Below are 20,171 nucleotides of genomic sequence, written 5' to 3'. Positions count from 1 at the left end.
GTAAGTACTCCAGTGGACCACATGATCCAACGATTTTTGCAGGGTTATCAATGAATAATACACCAAGCATTTCCATGCGACTTTGTAAAGTAAGTAGGTTTATAAGTTTCAGACGTTTAGAATAAGGAGACAGATTTTTCGTTCAAGATCCAATGGCAAGCCCCACAACAAAAATAAAACTCAACTTTATCACAAAAACCCGACATCGCGGGCTCCACACGACCGAAGCATATTCCAACATAAGTCTTACTAACGAGGTGATAAAGGTTCTGGTGATATTGAGGACATTGAACCCATCGTTCGTCGGTTTATGAATGTTAATGTCCATTTATCTTTATTTACACAGTCTCCAATATGTGATTTGAAGTCGTGTTTAGGTTGCATGCTTACATCTCAATCAACAAAGATACACACTTGTTCAATTTTATGCTGGCCTATAGTGTAATAATGAATATGCAACAATTTCCTAGTATAAACAAATGAGCCAAGATCCCGCATTCCGGAACTGTTGTATTTGTAATCGATTTAAAAAAAAAGCGCTTTTGAAATTTTTCGATTTATTACATTTCTCTCATATTTCGCTACCAGTGTTCGTATTTAAAACTGTTACCTGAGTAAAGGACTTCGCCGGATTAAATATTAAATTTTCGGAGTATATTTTTTCTTCCTTATTTGAAAACGGGCGAACAACTAACATCAAATTGATTTGGTGGCTTGACAAACCCTTCGATTATCTTTCTGCCATGGAATGTTACTCAACAAAAAAGTCAGCTTGGACTCTTTAGCTAAGCTAAAATGTGTAGGATGATCAATAAATGTTCCCATTAGCACACCGCATTCTGGAAGAATCTATCTCCCCGTATATTTATAGCGAAAAAATATTATTTTCTTCGTTTTACCATACATATTTCATGGTCTTTTAATGACGGAAGGTTTCAAGACCGGTGCAGATTCCTGCAGGAGCGAAAATGGCGACCTGGTAACTGACGTAAAGAGTGTGGGGGAAGACGAACCCGATACCCCGATCGCCGGTGATGAAAAACACGCTCCGGCATTAAACTATAGCGAAGTGAGAATGGCAATATCCCGGCTAAAAAGTCACAAGGTGCCAAGTAATGACAGGATACCCGCCGGGTTATTCAAACATGGAGCCGAAGAGCTGGCATGAGATAAAGAAGCAAAAAAGTAGGACTTGCTTTAAATGAGAACAATACGAAGTACTTGCTATCATCATGGCCTTTGTAGCCACGTCATGATGTATGACTCGGAATCATGGAAGGTGTCGAGAGAAGATGAGATGGCTCTTGGTGTATTCGAGAGGAAAGTTCTCCGGAAGATTTATAGAAAGAGGTATAATGTTGAGCTATATGAGCTTTTCGCAGATATGACGATAGTGCAGCGAATAATAAAAAAGCTTCGCTAGCTAGGTCATGTTATGCAGATGGACGAATACGCTCCGGCCAAGGAAGAAAGTAACCACAGTTTGTAAGCAAAGGAAAGAAAATACATGCACTGAGTTGGGAGAGACAGTTGGATGATTAATACTATTTAGTTTTCAACTCGGCCCAAATAAACCTTTGAGATAAAAACTGTAGTAGAAGCGTAGCAAAATACTCCCATTGGAATAAAGTCTGAACACTGCGCCAGCAATGAAACATGTTGTCAAAAGCGTGACGTCACGTCGAGAAAATTTATTTCACAGCTAACTATGATTTTTTTGCTCTCTCATTTTTTAAAGCGGGATCTGTTTATTGGTTCATGAGTACTATGATTGTAGTCGTAATGGTTTAGTCCTTGATCAACGGGCACTGAAGCAAGACAAATGCACACATTTTTTACATACATACAAAAAATATTTCGTAAATATGCCATTGAAAAAAAAAAAAATGATGCTAGCATTAAAAACCGAAAATAATCTGCGCTGGAACCTTTGTTTGCATAATACATTATTTTAAAATAAATAAATAAAAAATAGTTTCCTTCGATGTTGCTACTTTACTTGTTCATATTCAATAGACGGAATAGAGAAGTAATCTTTGATTCAAGGTTCGATTCGAGCAAGAAGCAATCTTTGTGAATCGAATTTGCACAATTGTGCTATTTTTTACTTTTTACTTTTCGACTTGAGAAATCTTCAATGGGAGTCTTCGTATAGTCTTCCTCCTTAGACTAATCGGCTAAAACTTATAAATCTTCCTACCCTAGAAAGTTGTAGAGAAATGCTGGGCGTAATATTTATGGCTAAACTAATAAAACTGTCGATTTCAAGACCATTTCTTTTGAACGAAGTTAGCTTAAATGTTCCATGCCGAGTTTCGAGGCATTATGAACCTATAATTCCTAAAGCATGTAGAACTAATTTTCAACTAAACGAATCTTTCCTCGAGATTAATTGATGTTTCGAGCTCGCTCTTTGCCAAAAAAAAAAAAGTGTTCTATCTTCTCTTAATAATTAAAAAATCATATGTAAGCGATTGCCTTTCAAAGACTCGCCAAAAATAAAAATTAAAAAAAAATTATGAAAAACTAACAAAAATTAATAATAAATTAAAAATTAAAATGTATAAATGAAAAGAAAATAATTAACAGGTTTCATCGGACCACTTGAGGGCAGTGCGCTGCCACTACGTCCGAGAAAAAATAGACAATTTCTGGTTTCGACACACCTTTAATAGTTAACGAAATAGGTACAAGGTGGTTTTCGTGGGGTACCCCAGATGAACTGAAAAAATTGAAAAAGTGTAACGAACTATTCTTAAAGATCAACTTTTGCTTTATTTCTATTAGGAAGGAGAAAGCAAGCTTTGCTAATTTCGATTTGTTTATTGTTGCTAGTCATATGGAGTCAAGATAAAGCTTTTTTGGGCGACAATGTGGATTGCCGGGTGTTTCTTTAACATCATTGACCGCTCTTGAAACTTTACAAAGGTTAAGCACATTTAAAAAAGACTCAAATTCATCTTAATTCCTTACATTTAAATAATACACCTAACATCATTCGTCCATTTCAATTTCTCTTCTTTTCACTTTCTACAATTTACAGCTTGGCAAATGATTTCAATTTAACTTTAATCAAAGTCAATTCACAGGCATTTTGATTGCAGTAGAGTGCAAAAGCAACATTCGAAAAAATAAGTACAAAAAAATGGTTCACTTAAGCAACAAAATTAACTTCAATTCAAAGCAATTGAGAAAAGTCATTGGAATTCTAAAATGAATTTCAATGCAAAAGTGCTATGATTGTGAACAAGCACAACGTTACTTACTCCAATAGCTGCCCTGACAATCGACTAAAAATACAATAATAACAATGGAGAGGGATTAGGATGTTGAATTTGTATTATAAACTGACAATGAAACAAGTAAGGAAGGCTAAGTTCGAGTGTAACTGAACTAACATACTCAGCTGAGAGCTACGGAGACAAAATAAGGGAAAATCACTATGTAGGAAAATGAGCCTAGGGTAACCCTGAAATGTGTTTGTATGACATGTGTATCAAATGGAAGGTATTAAAGAGTATTTTAAGAGGGAGTAGGACATAGTTCTATGGGTGGACGCCATTTAGGGATATCGCCATAAAGGTGGACCAGGGCTGGCTCTAGAATTTGTTTATACGATATGGATATCAAATGAAGGGTGTTAATGAGTATTTTAAAAGGGCATGGGCTTAGTTCTATAGCTGTTCGCCTTTTCGAGATATCGCCATAAAGGTGGACCAGGGGTGAATCTATAATGCGTTTCTACGATATGGGTATCAAATTAAAGGTATTTAGTTAGGGTTTTAGAAGGGAGTGGCACTTAGTTGTACATGTAAGGGCGTTTTCGAGATATCGACCAAAATGTGGACCAGGGTGACCCAGAACATCATCTGTCGGGTACAGCTAATTTATTTATATATGTAATACCACGAACAGTATTCCTGTCAAGATTACAAAGGCTTTTGATTTCGCCCTTCAAACCTTTTTCATTTTCTTCTACTTAATATGGTAGGTGTCACACCCATTTTAAGTTTTTTCTAAAGTTATATTTTGCGTCAATAAACCAATCCAATTACCATGTTTCATCCCTTTTTTCATATTTGGTATAGAATTATGGCATTTTTTTAATTTTTCTAATTTTCGATATCGAAAAAATGGGCGTGGTTATAGTCGGATTTCGGCCATTTTTCACACCAAGATAAAGTGAGTTCAGATAAGTACGTGACCTAAGTTTAGTAAAGATATATCGTGTTAACGGCTGAGCGGAAGGACAGACGGTCGACTGTGTATAAAAACTGGGCGTGGCTTTAACCGATTTCGCCCATTGTCACAGAAAACAGTTATCGTCATAGAATTTATGCACCTACCAAATTTCACAAGGATTGGCAAATTTTTGTTCGACTTATGGCATTAAAAGTATTCTAGACAAACAAAATAAAAAAGGGCGGAGCCACGATCATTTTTAAATTTTGTTTTATTTTTGTATTTTGTTGCACCATATCATTACTGGAGTTGAATGTTGACATAATTTACTTATATACTGTAAAGATATTAAATTTTTTGTTAAAATTTGACTTAAACAATATTTTTTTTAAAAAGTTGGCGTGTTTGGCATCCGATTTTGCTAATTTTTATTTAGTACATATTTAGTAATAGAAGTAACGTTCCCGGCAAATTTCATTATGATATCTTCAACGACTGCCAAATTACAGCTTGCAGAACTTTTAAATTACCTTCTTTTAAAAGTGGGCCGTGCCACGCCCATTGTCCAAAATTTTACTAATTTTCTATTCTACGTCATAAGATCAACCCACCTACCAAGTTTCATCGCTTTATCCGTCTTTGGTAATGAATTATCGCACTTTTTGGGGTTTTCGAAATTTTCGATATCGAAAAACTGGGCGTGGTTATAGTCCGATTTCGTCCATTTTAAATAGCGATCTGAGATGAGTGCCCAGGAACCTACGTACCAAATTTCATCAAGATACCTCCAAGTTTACTCAAGTTATAGTGTTTACGGACGGACGGACGGGCATGGCTAAATAAATTCCTTTTTTCGCCTAGATCATTTTGATATATAGAGGTCTATATCTATCTCGATTAGTTTATGCCGTTACGGATTACCGTTATGCGAACAAAGTTAATATACTCTGTGAGCTCTGCTCAGCTGAGTATAAAAAGAAGCCTCGCGTTGGGCAAGCAAATCGTGGCGCATTGCAGCATAACTACGAATTGTAATAATGAGAATTGCTCCAACAGCAAAACTTAAATTGCAAATAAGCTCTGGAAATAAATACATAATGTTAAAGAACGGACTGTTGAAGAGCAACGCGTGCCTAGTACGCTGTCCACACCCCTGATAAGTTGAATGGTTGGTGCTCATACAAGGACGTACTTTTACAATGCGAAATAAAGTAGCTGAACAAAGTAGCAAAATTACAAAAAAAAAGTACTCGCTGAAAATGTGAAAAGTCTCATATAAGTAGCAAAGTAAATTGACATCGAATAATTAGTGCCAATTGACCTATGGAAAATTGTTGGCGTAAAGCAATTTATTGCAGTGCTATAGTATTTATTGTTGTACTACATTGAGACGTGCTATACATACTTATGATCTCAAATAATGTTGGGCTCTTACACAAAAAAAACGATATCACTTATAAGTCGGTGCTCGAAATATACTCATATTAAATTAAATTTTTAAGTATTTCAAAAGGTCATGAACCCAATATTTTACATAATGCTGCATACTTTTTTTTGGACAGGGAAAACATGACTCAACTAAAGCATTGAACAATAGCAAGTTTTTAAGCGTAATGGTAGCCCACAAATTTATTAGTGAAAATTGGTGAGCTTGCTATCATTACCTTATACCATGGGTGCTCAAGAAATTTGGCTAACGGCCCCATACCACATCAAAATAAATAAAAAATAACAATTATCTTCTCGAAATTACAAAAGCATCATCATTCAATGATTGGCACTTAACCGCCTAAGCGGTTTTGGCCGTTTCATAACAAGTCACACCAGCTATCCCTGTTTCTGTTGCTACGATCAATTAGCGCTACAGTCTGTGACTGCTTTGTCGCAACACTCATCTTCTCGGGAATAGCCGGAGTCTTAGTATTATCTCCTTTAGCACCTCCGAAAAAGCCAGAGTCTTAGCGTTATCTACTTTTGGCACCTCCGAGAAAGCCGGATTCTTACGTTGTTTCACTTTGGCTTGTCCCCTACTTCCGTGGTTGGCATATCGCACCTTTTAACGTCCTCTCTCTGACTTGCACCATTCGAGGCTGTTGCTTTCGAGGTAGTTTATATTTCGATTTTGGGGCCCATCTGTCCTACAGCTTTAGGCCTATTTGTATTGTCTATGCCCTGCCTCGCGGCCCTGGGACTGGTTCCTCTCCGCCTCTTGAAAGAAGGCTTGTCGCCTTTTCATCCAACGTTGCCTCTTCATTACGTTTCTTCCTTCTCGTACCGATTGCAGTACCCTTGCAGCAAACTTTTTGAACTGCCTACTTCTACCGTCTCACGAGCGCACTCTAAACGCTCGCTCCCACTGCTTCCAAGTTTTAGACAATTCTTAGTGCTGCACGGAACTGCGACAGAGCTCTATTACTTCCTCTGCTCCATACCCTTCTCCACTCTACTTCTCCGTTAGCTTTTGTGTCCCTTCAAACACGGAGCTTATTGACTCTCCACTACTCTCGCTTATTGAATAATGCGTATTTGTCTTCCTTGTATTACGACTCAGTCCTCCTATTGTCATCTTTCCAGTATTAAATATGGGGAAAGAACCGTCCGCCAGCGCAGAGCCCCCTTGTGGTAAGGTCATCAATTGTTCCGTTGGAATTCAGCCGAATATATCTACTGGCTGCAAATCGTCCAACAGGCATAGTCCGCATAACACCCTGGATTAGGGGGGTTGGCTGTTCTTGGTCACCGACATCGCGCCGCCCTCTTATGAGGCAAAACGGCCAGCCCTAAGCCACTCAGCCTCATAGTCGGGCGCTATGGAGTTTGGCTAAGCCCTCATACCAACGACAAGGTGCTTACCCTAGTGAGGGAGAGAATATAGAATAAACCCGAATTCAGACTTTCCTACTTGTTTTTCGTTTTACCATTTTACTTTGAGCCCAAATTATATCTGCAGTGGGTTTTATATAAACATATTTATTTGTGAACATGCATTTGTAATTGCTAAACCACATACAAGCATACATACATACAAGCTTGAAAGGGCACACAGTGGGGCGTGGATTTTGGAGCGTGGGTATTATTTTTGATGCCATGTGAATCAACTGATAAGCCGCTTATCGCAGCTTAATGTTACGTTTAACAAAATTAGAGCAATCTTATTGGTTTTTGCTTGCAACTAGGCAATTGTCGTAGCATAGTGGGGTTGCGGTGCTATACTAATATGATAGAGGTGCGAGGTTCTAAATCAAAGGAAAAAAATTAAATGATTCTAAAATCTTAGAAAAGTTTTCTTGATTTGTCGTTTACCAATTTCGCGCACATATGTATGTATCTTATTTAGAAAAAAAAACTCAAATTAACAGATATCAAATTGATAAAGTTACGCCCTATAACTCGTCAGTATGAAAACAGGCCTTAATTATGTTTACATATTATTGCACGATTTGTAAACGAATGTAAATAAGTGCCGTTTTTTGTGTGACTTATGACAGAAGTCAATATTTATTACTTCCTTGGAAATTAAGTATTTATAAAAAAAAAACACACACACACACACAAAGTCGAAAATAACGGAATTAGTAGCCAAATAAAAATAAAAAATTCGTTGTTAGCCGATTAGGTTGATGGAAAAAATGGGATTATACAATTTTGGGCGTCATGTGGCTTGAACGTTTTAGAAAGCATGCTAGGAACGATTTCGTTACGAGAGAGGAAAGAAAAATATAATTATGATGTCTAAACTGGCGATCTACAAAAATATGAAAGACCTTAAACATTTAAATTCACTGCTAGGCTAATGGTAAAATATTTTTTCTCGTTTGAGTCTGTGGAGCTCTAGTACTGAAGTACTGCTAAGTATATATGTACTAAACAGGTATCTCCGTCTGGGGCCTCATAAACGGAAGGTACCGACAGTCCGAATTTATTTCTTGCTCCAACAAAAACTCAAAAACGAGTTACCGGTAAGAGGTAAAGTTGTCAGACTACACGACTTTTCAGCAAAAACCTGATTTCTGACTGCGACTTTTTTGTCGCTGCGAATATCTTGCTCGACTGCGATTTAAAAATGATAAAAGTGCAATGCATTCACAGTTAGTAAGTATCTGATTTTTGTTGCAACTAATTAAACGGTCAGTAACATCGCCATAATCGTTTGGGTAGCCGAATAAATAGCACAAATCACAGGAAAGTTGGAGCGCAGCGAATTATTCTTGTGACTAGGGTTTTGATTGCAATTATTCGTAAACGTGATTGGGGATGATATGCCAATTCTGTCACTGTACGTCAGTCAGTGTGAGCTTTCAGATGCGATATTCAAGCGGTTGTATAGCGCAACCCTTCAAACGATTGCAATTTGAACCTCGCCTGTCCAGGGCGAATCTTGCTTGTTTAGCAGGCGAGAGTCTTGCGACTCAAATTCCCTCACGGAAGAAGGAGGTTCGATGATCAAGAAGATGCAATCTTGTCCTATCATATTGTTTTCGATGATGGTAGGGTTAAAACATTGATGGTAGTATTTTACCGAGCGTACTAGGTCAATATTCGGCAAAGAACCATCAACATCGACAAAACTCCTGATCTCTCCAGTTTTTTCGCCTCGCGAAACCTGGCATTGTCACCGACTAAATCTTCCGCGACCTTATTTACAACATGGACGCCCCAAATGTCGACCATATTGAACATCCACGTCGATGGCACTACGCTACCGACTGTCCTACACCCCAAAATCTTGGGTGTGACGTTTGATCAGGATCTACATTTTGGTGCGCACGCAACCGCAATTGTTCCAAGAATTCAGAGCCGTAATAAAATCCTCAAATCCCTTGCTGGGAGTACCTGGGGAAAAGATAAAGAAACGCTCTTGACCACATACAAAGCAATTAGCCAGCCGATTACGTGCTACGCGTCACCCATATGGTCGCCAAGCCTAAAAACCACCCACTGGAAGAAACTACAGGCCTGCCAAAATACTGCTCTCAGAATCGCCACGGGCTGTCTTCTTATGTCCCCAGAACACCATCTGCATAATGAGGCGAGAATACTCCCCATCAGGGAGAGAAATGAGATGCTGACTAAACAGTTTCTGTTGAATATCCAGAAACCTGGGCATCCCAACAGACATCTGATTGACGAACCAGCACCGCCTAGGGGCCTAAGGAGTCATCTCCGTAAGCATTTTGAGGAAATACGGCACCTGAGAACCCAGCCGTATGAAGCGGAAAAACACAAGCAGGTCCTTGGTGAACTCCATAGACAGGCGTCGGACCTTTATGTCGGGAATTGCCCGGTGAATCCAGTACTTGAAGAAAAATATCCAGAACTCGCAGAAGAGGAACGCATACTCCCCAGGGAAACGCGTGTCACTCTTGCTCAACTTCGTTCTGGATACTGTAACAGGTTAAACTCTTACCTATCCAGAATCAACCCCGACATACAAAATGTATGCCCTGCTTGCAATGTGTCCCCACATGACACCAACCATCTCTTTAATTGTAATGTGGAACCAACGCCTCTAACACCCCTTTCCTTATGGTCCACCCCTGTTGAAACGGCAAGTTTCCTTGGACTCCCGTTAGAGGACATTGATGACAATTTGTGATCGGTCGCGCCTATTGGGTGGGGCGAGCATTGCTACAACAACAACAACAAAACTCCGCAAAACCTTGGTGGCTTCCTTATCGATACAAGAAAAAGAAAAAGCCTCCAGTCGTTGTGGCAAAGCGCTGAAAGCAAAAATTTTATAAAGTATCTTGCCTTTTTACACTTTGGAGACCAATGAAACCTTAACTCTTTCCATTAAGTGCTTTAAATCTTATCATTGTATCGAAGCTAACCTTAAAAAATACAAGAAATAACAACATATCACTTCAGGCAGTCATAACATTATCACAATGACAGCTATGAGCATGATAGGAGCCTGTTGCTCCAGACGTGGATAGTGCAGTGTTTCCACGGTTAGTGATAATTTACTCAGAAATTCAGACATCCAAGCTTCAATCAAGATTCAGAGTTTTTTATTTAGCTCGTTCCTTTGATGGGAATGTGGGATTCAGGTAATCTCTAGGCCCAAAACAGTACTTTTCATCTCAATGCAGTGGGCTGTGTGAACTTTGGACTGGGCTGTAGAAACGGTGGTTACCTACTGTGGCAAAAAAAAAACTTCAATTCAACTGTAGCTGCGATTCAACTGGACTAGCTGCATAACCTTTAACAAGTTTTTATCTCTTACTCTCCTTCCCCCTCATAGTTTCTAAACTCATACGGTAATTAATAGACATTTTAAAGGTGTGTTGGGGTATTACTAATGCCTGAAAGAGTCGGGATAGGAAGAAGCAAACATCTTCATTTGTCCCAGGTCATATTGGAATAAATGGGTATGACAAAGCGGGTGAACTAGACAAAAATCGATTGAGCACATTTTATGCTCGTGACCTGCGCTTGGAAGGCTAAGACCCCAGCTATATGGAGTTATACAGCCGTCCGATCTAGAAGCAGCAAGTGGCATAATTCTAGAGGTTTAAGCCGATCACTTTATCGGCGGCGGCGGCGTAAGCTCTATTATATACCGGCGGCGGCGTGAACGGCGCGCCGGCGTACGCCGGTGTTCTTACTTTAAAAAACTTGATTTTTCTATTTAAAAAAATAATATTTCGGAAAGGTTATGTTTGTATGTATTTAAGGAAATCAACGTGTTGGCCATTTCGGAATGATCCGTGGTTTTTTCCTCAAGATCTCGCAGACCGTTCAAAAATTTTCAGGAGTAGCTCCTTGCGGAGGGATTGTCCCTCGTTCACTTACTCCATAGAGGCTTTGAACCTAACCCCGGTCTTTGGAATTAGTACTGCTGCGTCTGCTTAAAAGAAATAGAGATACATAAAATAGTCACACTTTTGTCTGTATATGTCGTTCAAAGCGTAGTTTCACCTAGGGTTAACTCCTAGTAATTGTCGCGAACACATTTTCTTTAAATCATTTGTGACTCCTTGCCGGTCACGCACGAAGGCGACTTACGGTTGCTATTAATGGTCTATTAATACTCGTGACTCTCGTGGCACAGGGCGCATCCAGTTTTTTCGGCTGTTTTTAAGAGCTACAATTCCCGATGTGCGAACAGTAGCAATCCCGACCACCTCGCCTCCAGACCCTCACACCATATGCCAGCACAGAAGCTATAGGACTGCGACTGCGAACTCATACCTTGGGCGACGTCACTTTCCTAGAAGCTTTAGGCGTAGCTCCGAAGACTTTCCAATGGATGCTTTTGTCGAGTCATGCTTCCGAGCTACACCAGAGAATCACCTTGAAACGTTAGGGAGTGACTATTCGGCCAAGGATGCCGCCCTCGTCTAAGCGGATGTCATTGCGGAATGGGTGAAAATCGTGTAATCCTCGGCGCATCTACATAATTAAAATTTTACAAGGACCCTGGATAAAATTTTTGAAATGTAGACCAAAGACGTTTGTGTTCACCACATTGATTTCAATAGTCTTCGTTAAATCAAAACGATATTTTAGAATGAAAGTCGACCGATTTTAAGTTGAAAGATGTTAACTGTTGTTTTCCGGCCTTATGATATAAGAGCTCATTATGGATGACCGCGTAGCTTCAGACTAGTTTGACTGTCCACTACGTTAGGGTAGTGGCACACACGGTCATTAGTTCGACTGTCTTGGGAAAGCTTTTACTTCACCACTTTGACTGTTCTTGCGAAGGACAAAGCCTCACCTGGTAGATATATGTGCCTACGTATTCACATTTGTGAAATGAGCCGTAACGTGTAGGTGATATTTAAACTTGCTTGATAGGCTATAATCACTGTGATTCACTCCAAGGGACTAGTTTTGGATAGGGCCGCCAACTTTAGGAAATGTCAAACCGGGAGACTTGGGTGTTGAAGGGTGAAGTGTGAAAATCAAAATTAACATTTCAGACGCTTTGTATAGTTTCGCAAATAAACAAAAGATGTTTGAATGTAAGCCCATGTGATTTTTAAAACCCTTCTCATACGTAAATATATGTTCAAACTTAAGTATGAGGTGAGAATCATTTCAGAGGGGTTTATGCCCCTAGAACCTACTAAAGGATTTTGCATCACTGATTTCGCTTATTCTTGAGGACAATTTAAAAACATGTCCGCCTTGGGTCATTTTATTTGAATTAATTGTTCATTATTAATTTTTTCAAAAATGCAAAGTGAGCATATAAATTTCTTATATAACTTTTCTTTTAGTGTTTTGTTTTAATAACTTGGTAAATTGGGCGATGCAAAGTCCGTGTTAACCTGACATCGAAAATGCCTGTTTTTATACTCAGTTGAGCAGAGCTCACAGAGTATATTAAGTTTGATTGGATAACGGTTGGTTGTACATATATAAAGGAATCGAGATAGATATAGACTTCAATATATCAAAATAATCAGGAACGAAAAAAAATTTGATTGAGCCATGTCCGTCCGTCCGTCCGTTAACACGATAACTTGAGTAAATTTTGAGGTATCTTGATGAAATTTGGTATGTAGGTTTCTGAACACTCCTCTCAGATCGCTATTTAAATTGAACGATATCGGACTATAACCACGCCCACTTTTTCGATATCGAAAATTTCGAAAAACCGAAAAAGTGCGATAATTCATTACAAAAGACAGATAATTCGACGAAACTTGGTAGGTGAGTTGACCTTATGACGCAGAATAGAAAATTAGTAAAATTTTGGACAATGGGCGTGGCACCGCCCACTTTTAAAAGAAGGTAATTTAAAATTTTGCAAGCTGTAATTTGGCAGTCGTTGAAGATATCATGATGAAATTTGGCAGGAACGTTACTCCTATTACTATATGTACGCTTAATAAAAATTTGCAAAATCGGAGAAGGACCACGCCCACTTTTAAAAAAAAATTTTTTTTAAAGTAAAATTTTAACAAAAAATTTAATATCTTTACAGCATATAAGTAAATTATGTCAACATTCACCTCCAGTAATGATATGGTGCAACAAAATACAAAAATAAAAGAAAATTTCAAAATGGGCGTGGATCCGCCCTTTTTCATTTTATTTGTCTAGGATACTTTTAACGCCATAAGTCGAACAAAAATTAACCAATCCTTTTGAAATTTGGTAGGGGCATAGATTTTATGACGTTAACTGTTTTCTGTGAAAATGGGCGAAATCGGTTGATGCCACGCCCAGTTTTTATACATAGTCGTCCGTCTGTCCTTCCGCATGGCCGCTAACACGATAACTTGAGCAAAAATCGACATATCTTTAATGAACTGTGTTCACGTGCTTACTTGAACTCACTTTATCTTGGTATGAAAAATGAACGAAATCCGACTATGACCACGCCCACTTTTTCGATATCGAAAATTACGAAAAATGAAAAAAATGCCATAATTCTTTACCAAATACGAAAAAAGGGATGAAACATGGTAAGGTAATTGGATTGTTTTATTGACGCGAAATATAACTTTAGAAAAAACTTTATAAAATGGTTGTGACACCTACCATATTAAGTAGAAGAAAATGCAAAAGTTCTGCAGGGCGAAATAAAAACCCTTAAAATCTTGGCAGGTATTACATATATAAATAAATTAGCGGTATCCAACAGATGATGTTCTGGGTCACCCTGGTACACATTTTGGTCGATATCTGGAAAACGCCTTCACATATACAACTACCACCACTTCCTTTTAAAACTCTCATTAATACCTTTAATTTGATGCCCATGTTGTACAAACAAATTCTAGGGTCACCCCTGGACCACCTTTATGGCGATATCTCGAAACGGCGTCCACCTATGGAACTAAGAATTACTCCCTTTTAAAATAATCATTAACACCTTTCTTTTGATGCCCATATTGTACAAACAAATTCTAGGTTCATCCCTGGTCCACCTTTATGGCGATATCTCGAAAATGCGACCACCTATACAAAAACCACCACTCCCTTTTAAAACCCTCATTAATACCTTTAATTTGATACCCATATCGTACAAAAGCATTCTAGATTCACCCGTGGTCCACCTTTATGGCGATATTTCGAAACGGCGTCCACCTATAGAACTAAGGCCCACTCCCTTTTAAAATACTCATTAACACCTTTCGTTTGATGCCCATATTGTACAAACAAATTCTAGGGTCACCCATGGACCACCTTTATGGCGATATCTCGAAACGGCGTCCACCTACGGAACTAAGTATTACTCCCTTTTAAAATACTCATTAACACCTTTCTGTTGATACCCATATTGTACAAACAAATTCTAGGGTCACCCCTGGTCCACCTTTATGGCGATATCTCGAAAATGCGACCACCTATACAGCAACCACCACTCCCTTTTAAAACCCTCATTAATACCTTTAATTTGATACCCATATCGTACAAACACATTCTAGAGTTACCCCTGGTCCACCTTTATGGTGATATTTCGAAACGGCGTCCACCTATAGAACTAAGGCCCACTCCCTTTTAAAATACTCATTAACACCTTTCGTTTGATGCCCTATTGTACAAACAAATTCTAGGGTCATCCCTGGTCCACCTTTATGGCGATATCTCGAAACGGCGTCCACCTACGGAACTAAGGATTACTCCCTTTTAAAATACTCATTAACACCTTTCTTTTGGTACCCATATTGTACAAACAAATTCTAGGGTCACCCCTGGCCCACCTTTATGGCGATATCTCGAAACGGCGTCCACCTATGGAACTAAGGATTACTCCCTTTTAAAATACTCATTAACACCTTTCATTTGATACCCATATCGTACAAACGCATTCTAGAGTCAACCCTGATCCACCTTTATGTCTATATGCCTAAATGGCGTCCACCTATAGAACTGTGGCCCACTACCTCATAAAATACTCTTTAATACCTTTCGTTTGATACACATGTCATACAAACACATTCCAGGGTTTCCCTCTGCTCATTTTCCTACATGGTTATTTTGCCTTATGTTGTCATCATAGCTCCCAGCTGAGTATGTAATGTTCGGTTACACCCGAACTTAACCTTCCTTACTTGTTTTAAATAACTTTTGAACAGTTAGGAAGAGTTAAATTTCGCAATCAGTTTCTTATAACTGGCAGTGATGCGCATCATTTGATACCACTTTCGACCATATCCGACCAATTTTGGACATGAACAATAAATGGCCTAAACAGTCTTAAACGAGAAAACATAGTAACGTGTCGGACGCCGCCGCTCCGATATTTTTGACGTTCGGCAGCGGCGTGCGAAAAACGACCAAAATCGAAGGCGTATATCTCTATCTCTATCCCTATCTCTCTATCTTCATCTAATTCTATTTCTTTCTCAGTCTCTTTCTACTTCCCTCGTTTTTTCATCTTTATTGTTCTTGTTATTATACTCAGCTGAGCAGAGCTCACAGAGTATATTAACTTTGTTCGCATAACGGTAATCCGTAACGGCATAAACTAATCGAGATAGATATAGACTTCTATATATCAAAATGATCTAGGCGAAAAAAGAAATTCATTTAGCCATGTTAGTCCGTCTGTCCGTCCGTCCGTCCGTCTGTCCGTTAATACGAGAACTAAGTAAATGTTGAGATATCTTAATGAAATTTGGTATGTAAATACTTGGGTACTCATCTCAGATCTATATTTAAAATGAACGAAATTGGACTACAACCACGCCCACTTTTTGGATATCGAGAATATCGAAAAACCGAAAAAGTGGGATAATTCATTACCAAAGACGGATAAAGCGATAGAACTTGGTGAGTGGGTTGACCTTATGACGCAGAATAGAAAAGTAGTAAAATTTTGGACAATGGGCGTGGCACTGCCCACTTTTAAAAGAAGGTAATTTAAAAGTTTTGCAAGCTGTAATTTGCCAGCTGAGTATGTAATATCCGGCTTCACCCGAACTTAGTAGGTTAGGTTAAAGTGGCCACCGGTGCGAGCACCAGTGCACTTAGGCCCAAAAAGGTCCCATTGTGATACCACGTGGATCTTTCCCCTACTCAAACCAACAGGTCGTACAGCAAACGTCAGGAGGTTCTTAGGTTCCAAATTAGCCAGATCGTCAAAGAAGGGAGATCCCAGAGATTTCTTCCTCTTGTGCCAAACAATCGCACAGAAAATGTTTGACTGTTTCTATCTCCTCTTCGTCTTTGCAGCTTCTGCAGTAATCATTATAGGGAGCACCCAGCCGTTGTGTGTGTCTCCAGATTGCTATGTGGCCGGTTATAAGTCCAAACACCAGAGATATGCCATGCTATTTTAGTGCAGCCTGGCTGTTAGAGTAAATACAAATTTGGTTATAGCCGTGAGCAGCCTTCCTCAGGTGATTAGCGGCCTCATTTATAGCAGCCATCTCCTTCTCAAAGACGCTGCAATGATCGGGTAGGCTAAATGATAGATTCCACACTAGTTGAGGTGCAAAGACACCGCTACCCACCATATTAACCAGTTTGCAGCCGTCAGTATATATGTGCAGCATATCGCTCAGGTCCGGCTTCAACCAATAATCCCTATCCGGATAATAACCTCGTACTTCATATTAAAAAATACAGTCGGAGCGCAATAGTCCGACGAAGGCGAATTCAGATACTTAAGGATGGCTGCATGGCCATCCACATTATCTCACCATCCGGATAACTTTCGCAGCCGCAGAGCAGAAAGGCCGCACATTGCTTGGCCATTAAATCTATTAGCACACATTAAAAATAGTGTCCACCGCGTCGGCAGGGGTGGTACGCAGAGCACCCACCACGCACATTAGAGGACTTCTTTGTACCTTCTGGTATATCCGTAGGTTTGATTTACTATCTAAGCTCGTCCACCAGACCACTGCCACGTAGAAAAGAATTGGTCTAACCACAGCGGTGTAGAGCCACAGGGTAATATCCGGTGATAATCCCCATCTTCGCGGAAGAGCTCCCCTACAGCTGTACAGTGCCACCATTGCTTTTTTCACACGCTCCTGAATGTTTTCCCTCCAGGATAGTTTCCTATCCAAAATTACTCCTAGGTATTTGGCAGAGTCCCTCAGCGTCAGGGTCATACCCGCTAGCACAAGCAGCTGCAACGCGGATATCTTATATTTCCTGGTGAACACAACCTAAAGAAAAACCAAGAGCTCATGGTGTGGCAACCCATAGAAATGGAGAAAGTACCCCACCCTGTGGGGTGCCTCTCCGAACTTATCCTTCCTTACTTGTTTTTCTCCATATCTTTTTCCCAGTACCAGCCCCAGTCCAAGAGTGTTGTATATATTTTTGAATGCAGTTCCATAAAAATATTAAAACAAAAAAAAAAATGGTTTTGTGGCAGTATACAATAGAACATGTTAGCAGTTTAGAAACAGATAAAACTAATTAAGCGTACTCTATGTACTTGTCTGTATTAATTCACTAATGACCGTATTTCATTGCACACAATCAATTCGATAAAACAATTCAACTGTGCAAATATATGTATATGTATATAAACAAATGGTTATAAGGAAAATTTCTTTTAAAAAAGTAAAACAAAATGTTTGTCAAAGCCGTGTTCATTTCATTTCGCTCGAATATAGTTTGAATTTGTTATATTAATCTGAAGAAAAACGAAAGTAAGTACGAGGCGGTGGTGCGACCGGTGCTTACCTATGGTTCCATAGTCTGGTGGGAAGCTCTAAGTAAGAGCTACAATCTCACCAGCCTGCAAAAAGTCCAGCGCACTGCGTGTGTTGGTGCCATAGGGGCCGGACGCACTTGCCCCACAGCTGCTTTAGACCCCATCTTGCACCTGCTTCCGATCGACTTGAATATACTTTGTACATCGTCACAAACCGCACTGATATTCAGGGAGTCTGGGTGTTGGAAGAATACTCAGCAAGGGCATAGTAGTATCCTAAATAAACTTCCGGATGGGACATGTAGTACCGCGACAGATTACTACCCTCGTAAACTGAGGTTTGAGTAGGGTTGTAATACCGCCATTCCAAGCAGGAACGATTGGAAGATAAACCCGGGCATCAGGGTCGACGACATCCAAATCTACACTGACGGCTCCAAGACGGAATCGGGAGTGGGGGCCGGAGTCTACTCTGAGTCCCTAGATTTGTCTGCACCATTCAGATTCCCGGGTCATAGGGGGATAGAGGGTAACGAGAAGGCAGACGAGCTGCCAAGCAGTGGCTCATCGGAGATGAGCGAGGAAATAACCAGTGTCGAAGTAGGCATACCCTTAGCAGTAGCCAAGGGCAATATCCAAAGCTTCTACTTGAAGAAAACACAAACAAAGTGGAATAACATCACCACCTGCGCAATATCAAAATCGATTTGGCCAAACTATAATGGAAGGAGGACGAGAAGTCCTCCGAACAAATCCACGTGAAGTTGTCGTGCCACCCGATATTTTCTAAAATATGGCCTCGGTATTTTTATACCTTTCATGAACATGAAATGGTATATTAAATTTGGTCCGATGTTTGTAACGTTGAGAAATATAGAAGATAGACTCACCATTAAGTATACCGAATTGATCAGGGCGACGAACTGAGTTGATATAGCCATGTCCGTCTGTCCGTCCGTCTGTCTGTTTGAACGCAAACTAGTCCCTCAATTTTTGAGACATCTCAATGAACTTTGGCACAAGGATGTATTTTTGTATTATATTAGACATTTGTCGGATCCGGTAGGATAGGACCACTATAATATATATCTCCCATGCAACCGATCGTTCAGATAAGACGATTTTGGTCATTCCTGCCGCAATTTAGAAAGTATAAACGTGAAACTCGGTGATATTTATTTTAAAATATCATAGAAGATTTTCTGAAAAAATCACTTTGATCGGAGCTATATATAGTATATATCCCATACAACCGATCGTTCAGATAGAAAGATTTTTGGCAATTTCTCCCTTAATTTCCAATATAAAAACGTTAAACTTGGTGATATTTATTCTAATATATCATAGAAGATTTCATGAAAAAATCATTTCGATCGGAGCTATATATAATATATATCCCATAAAACCGATCGTTCAGATAAGGGGGTTTTTTGCCACTTTTTATTTTATATTTATCTTAAAAATCGTTTAGGTATGTACATCTGTTCACTATATATTTCTTATCTTATACATCCGATTATTTGGAGATTACGAACGGGATAAGATTATTGTACAACATCATTCATGAAAGGTATGAAGTATTCGGCACTGCCGAAGACAGTCTCGTCCTTACTTTTTTTTTCACGGCTAATTAACGGCAATTTTCCCAAACTTGCCAACTTGAGAGAGGTATAAATAGGGCCCACAAAATTAATCTCGGGTACTTTATACTTAAAATTGGTGGGAAAGGTCTTGAACTAAAATGAATTCCAGAATTCATTTCGCTATACTGTTCCTCGTACTTACCTTTAGCTATACGAGTGCTCAATATAGCGTTGTAAATGGGGTAAATATAAAAATAGAGCAGAGCCCATATTCGGTAACAATATATATTTACAACCGATATACTTGCGTTGGTTCCTTGATAAATATGAAATTGGTGGTTACAGTTGCGCATTGCGTTGTACGAGAGGATCTAGAAGAGAGGAGTCTCGTCGTTTTAGCTGGTGTAGCCAATATACGTGATACAGACATAGGAGGACGAGGGCAACGACGCAATGTGGTGCATATATTTAATTCTCATTATGATAGCCAAACTTCATTTATGGATATAGACGTGCTTAAAGTGAATAGACCCTTTAAAGAGAATGATAAAGTAGGAGCAATATCACTTTACGAAGGTGAATTAACACAACGGTCAAGGATGCAAGTTAGTGGTTGGTGTTCAGTAACTCAAGATGGTAATGTTCCTAGTTATCTTCTTCAAACTATTGAATTATCTATAGTAGAAATGGAACGATGCAGGAATATTTATGCGAATAAATTGGTACCGGTAGTTTTGGCAGAAACACTCATTTGTGCTGAATCTAGTAGACATGATGTGTGTGGTGGAGATTCTGGAGCAGCGGCCATTGTGAATGGACAACTTCGT

At 39.3% G+C, this 20,171-nt stretch overlaps 1 protein-coding gene across 10 annotated transcripts in view; it reads right to left on the bottom strand.

Annotated features, from left to right (window-relative positions):
- Positions 1–20,171, bottom strand: part of kek5 (kekkon 5) — a 780,906-nt gene that overhangs the window by 364,067 nt on the left and 396,668 nt on the right. Inside the window, exon 1 of one of the 10 annotated variants that reach the window (XM_067784520.1) lies at positions 17,361–17,435. The exons of the other annotated variants lie outside the window; for them this stretch is intronic. The gene's annotated coding sequence lies outside the window, so the exon portion shown is untranslated. Of the gene's footprint in view, positions 1–17,360; positions 17,436–20,171 lie in introns of those variants that run through there. 10 annotated transcript variants of the gene reach the window in all.

Source organism: Eurosta solidaginis, chromosome 4 (genome assembly GCF_040869045.1).
Source record: "Eurosta solidaginis isolate ZX-2024a chromosome 4, ASM4086904v1, whole genome shotgun sequence".
Lineage (NCBI taxonomy): Eukaryota > Metazoa > Arthropoda > Insecta > Diptera > Tephritidae > Eurosta > Eurosta solidaginis.
The sequence above is the reverse complement of the archived record's forward strand: the minus strand, read 5'-3'. Positions and strand labels throughout refer to the sequence as shown.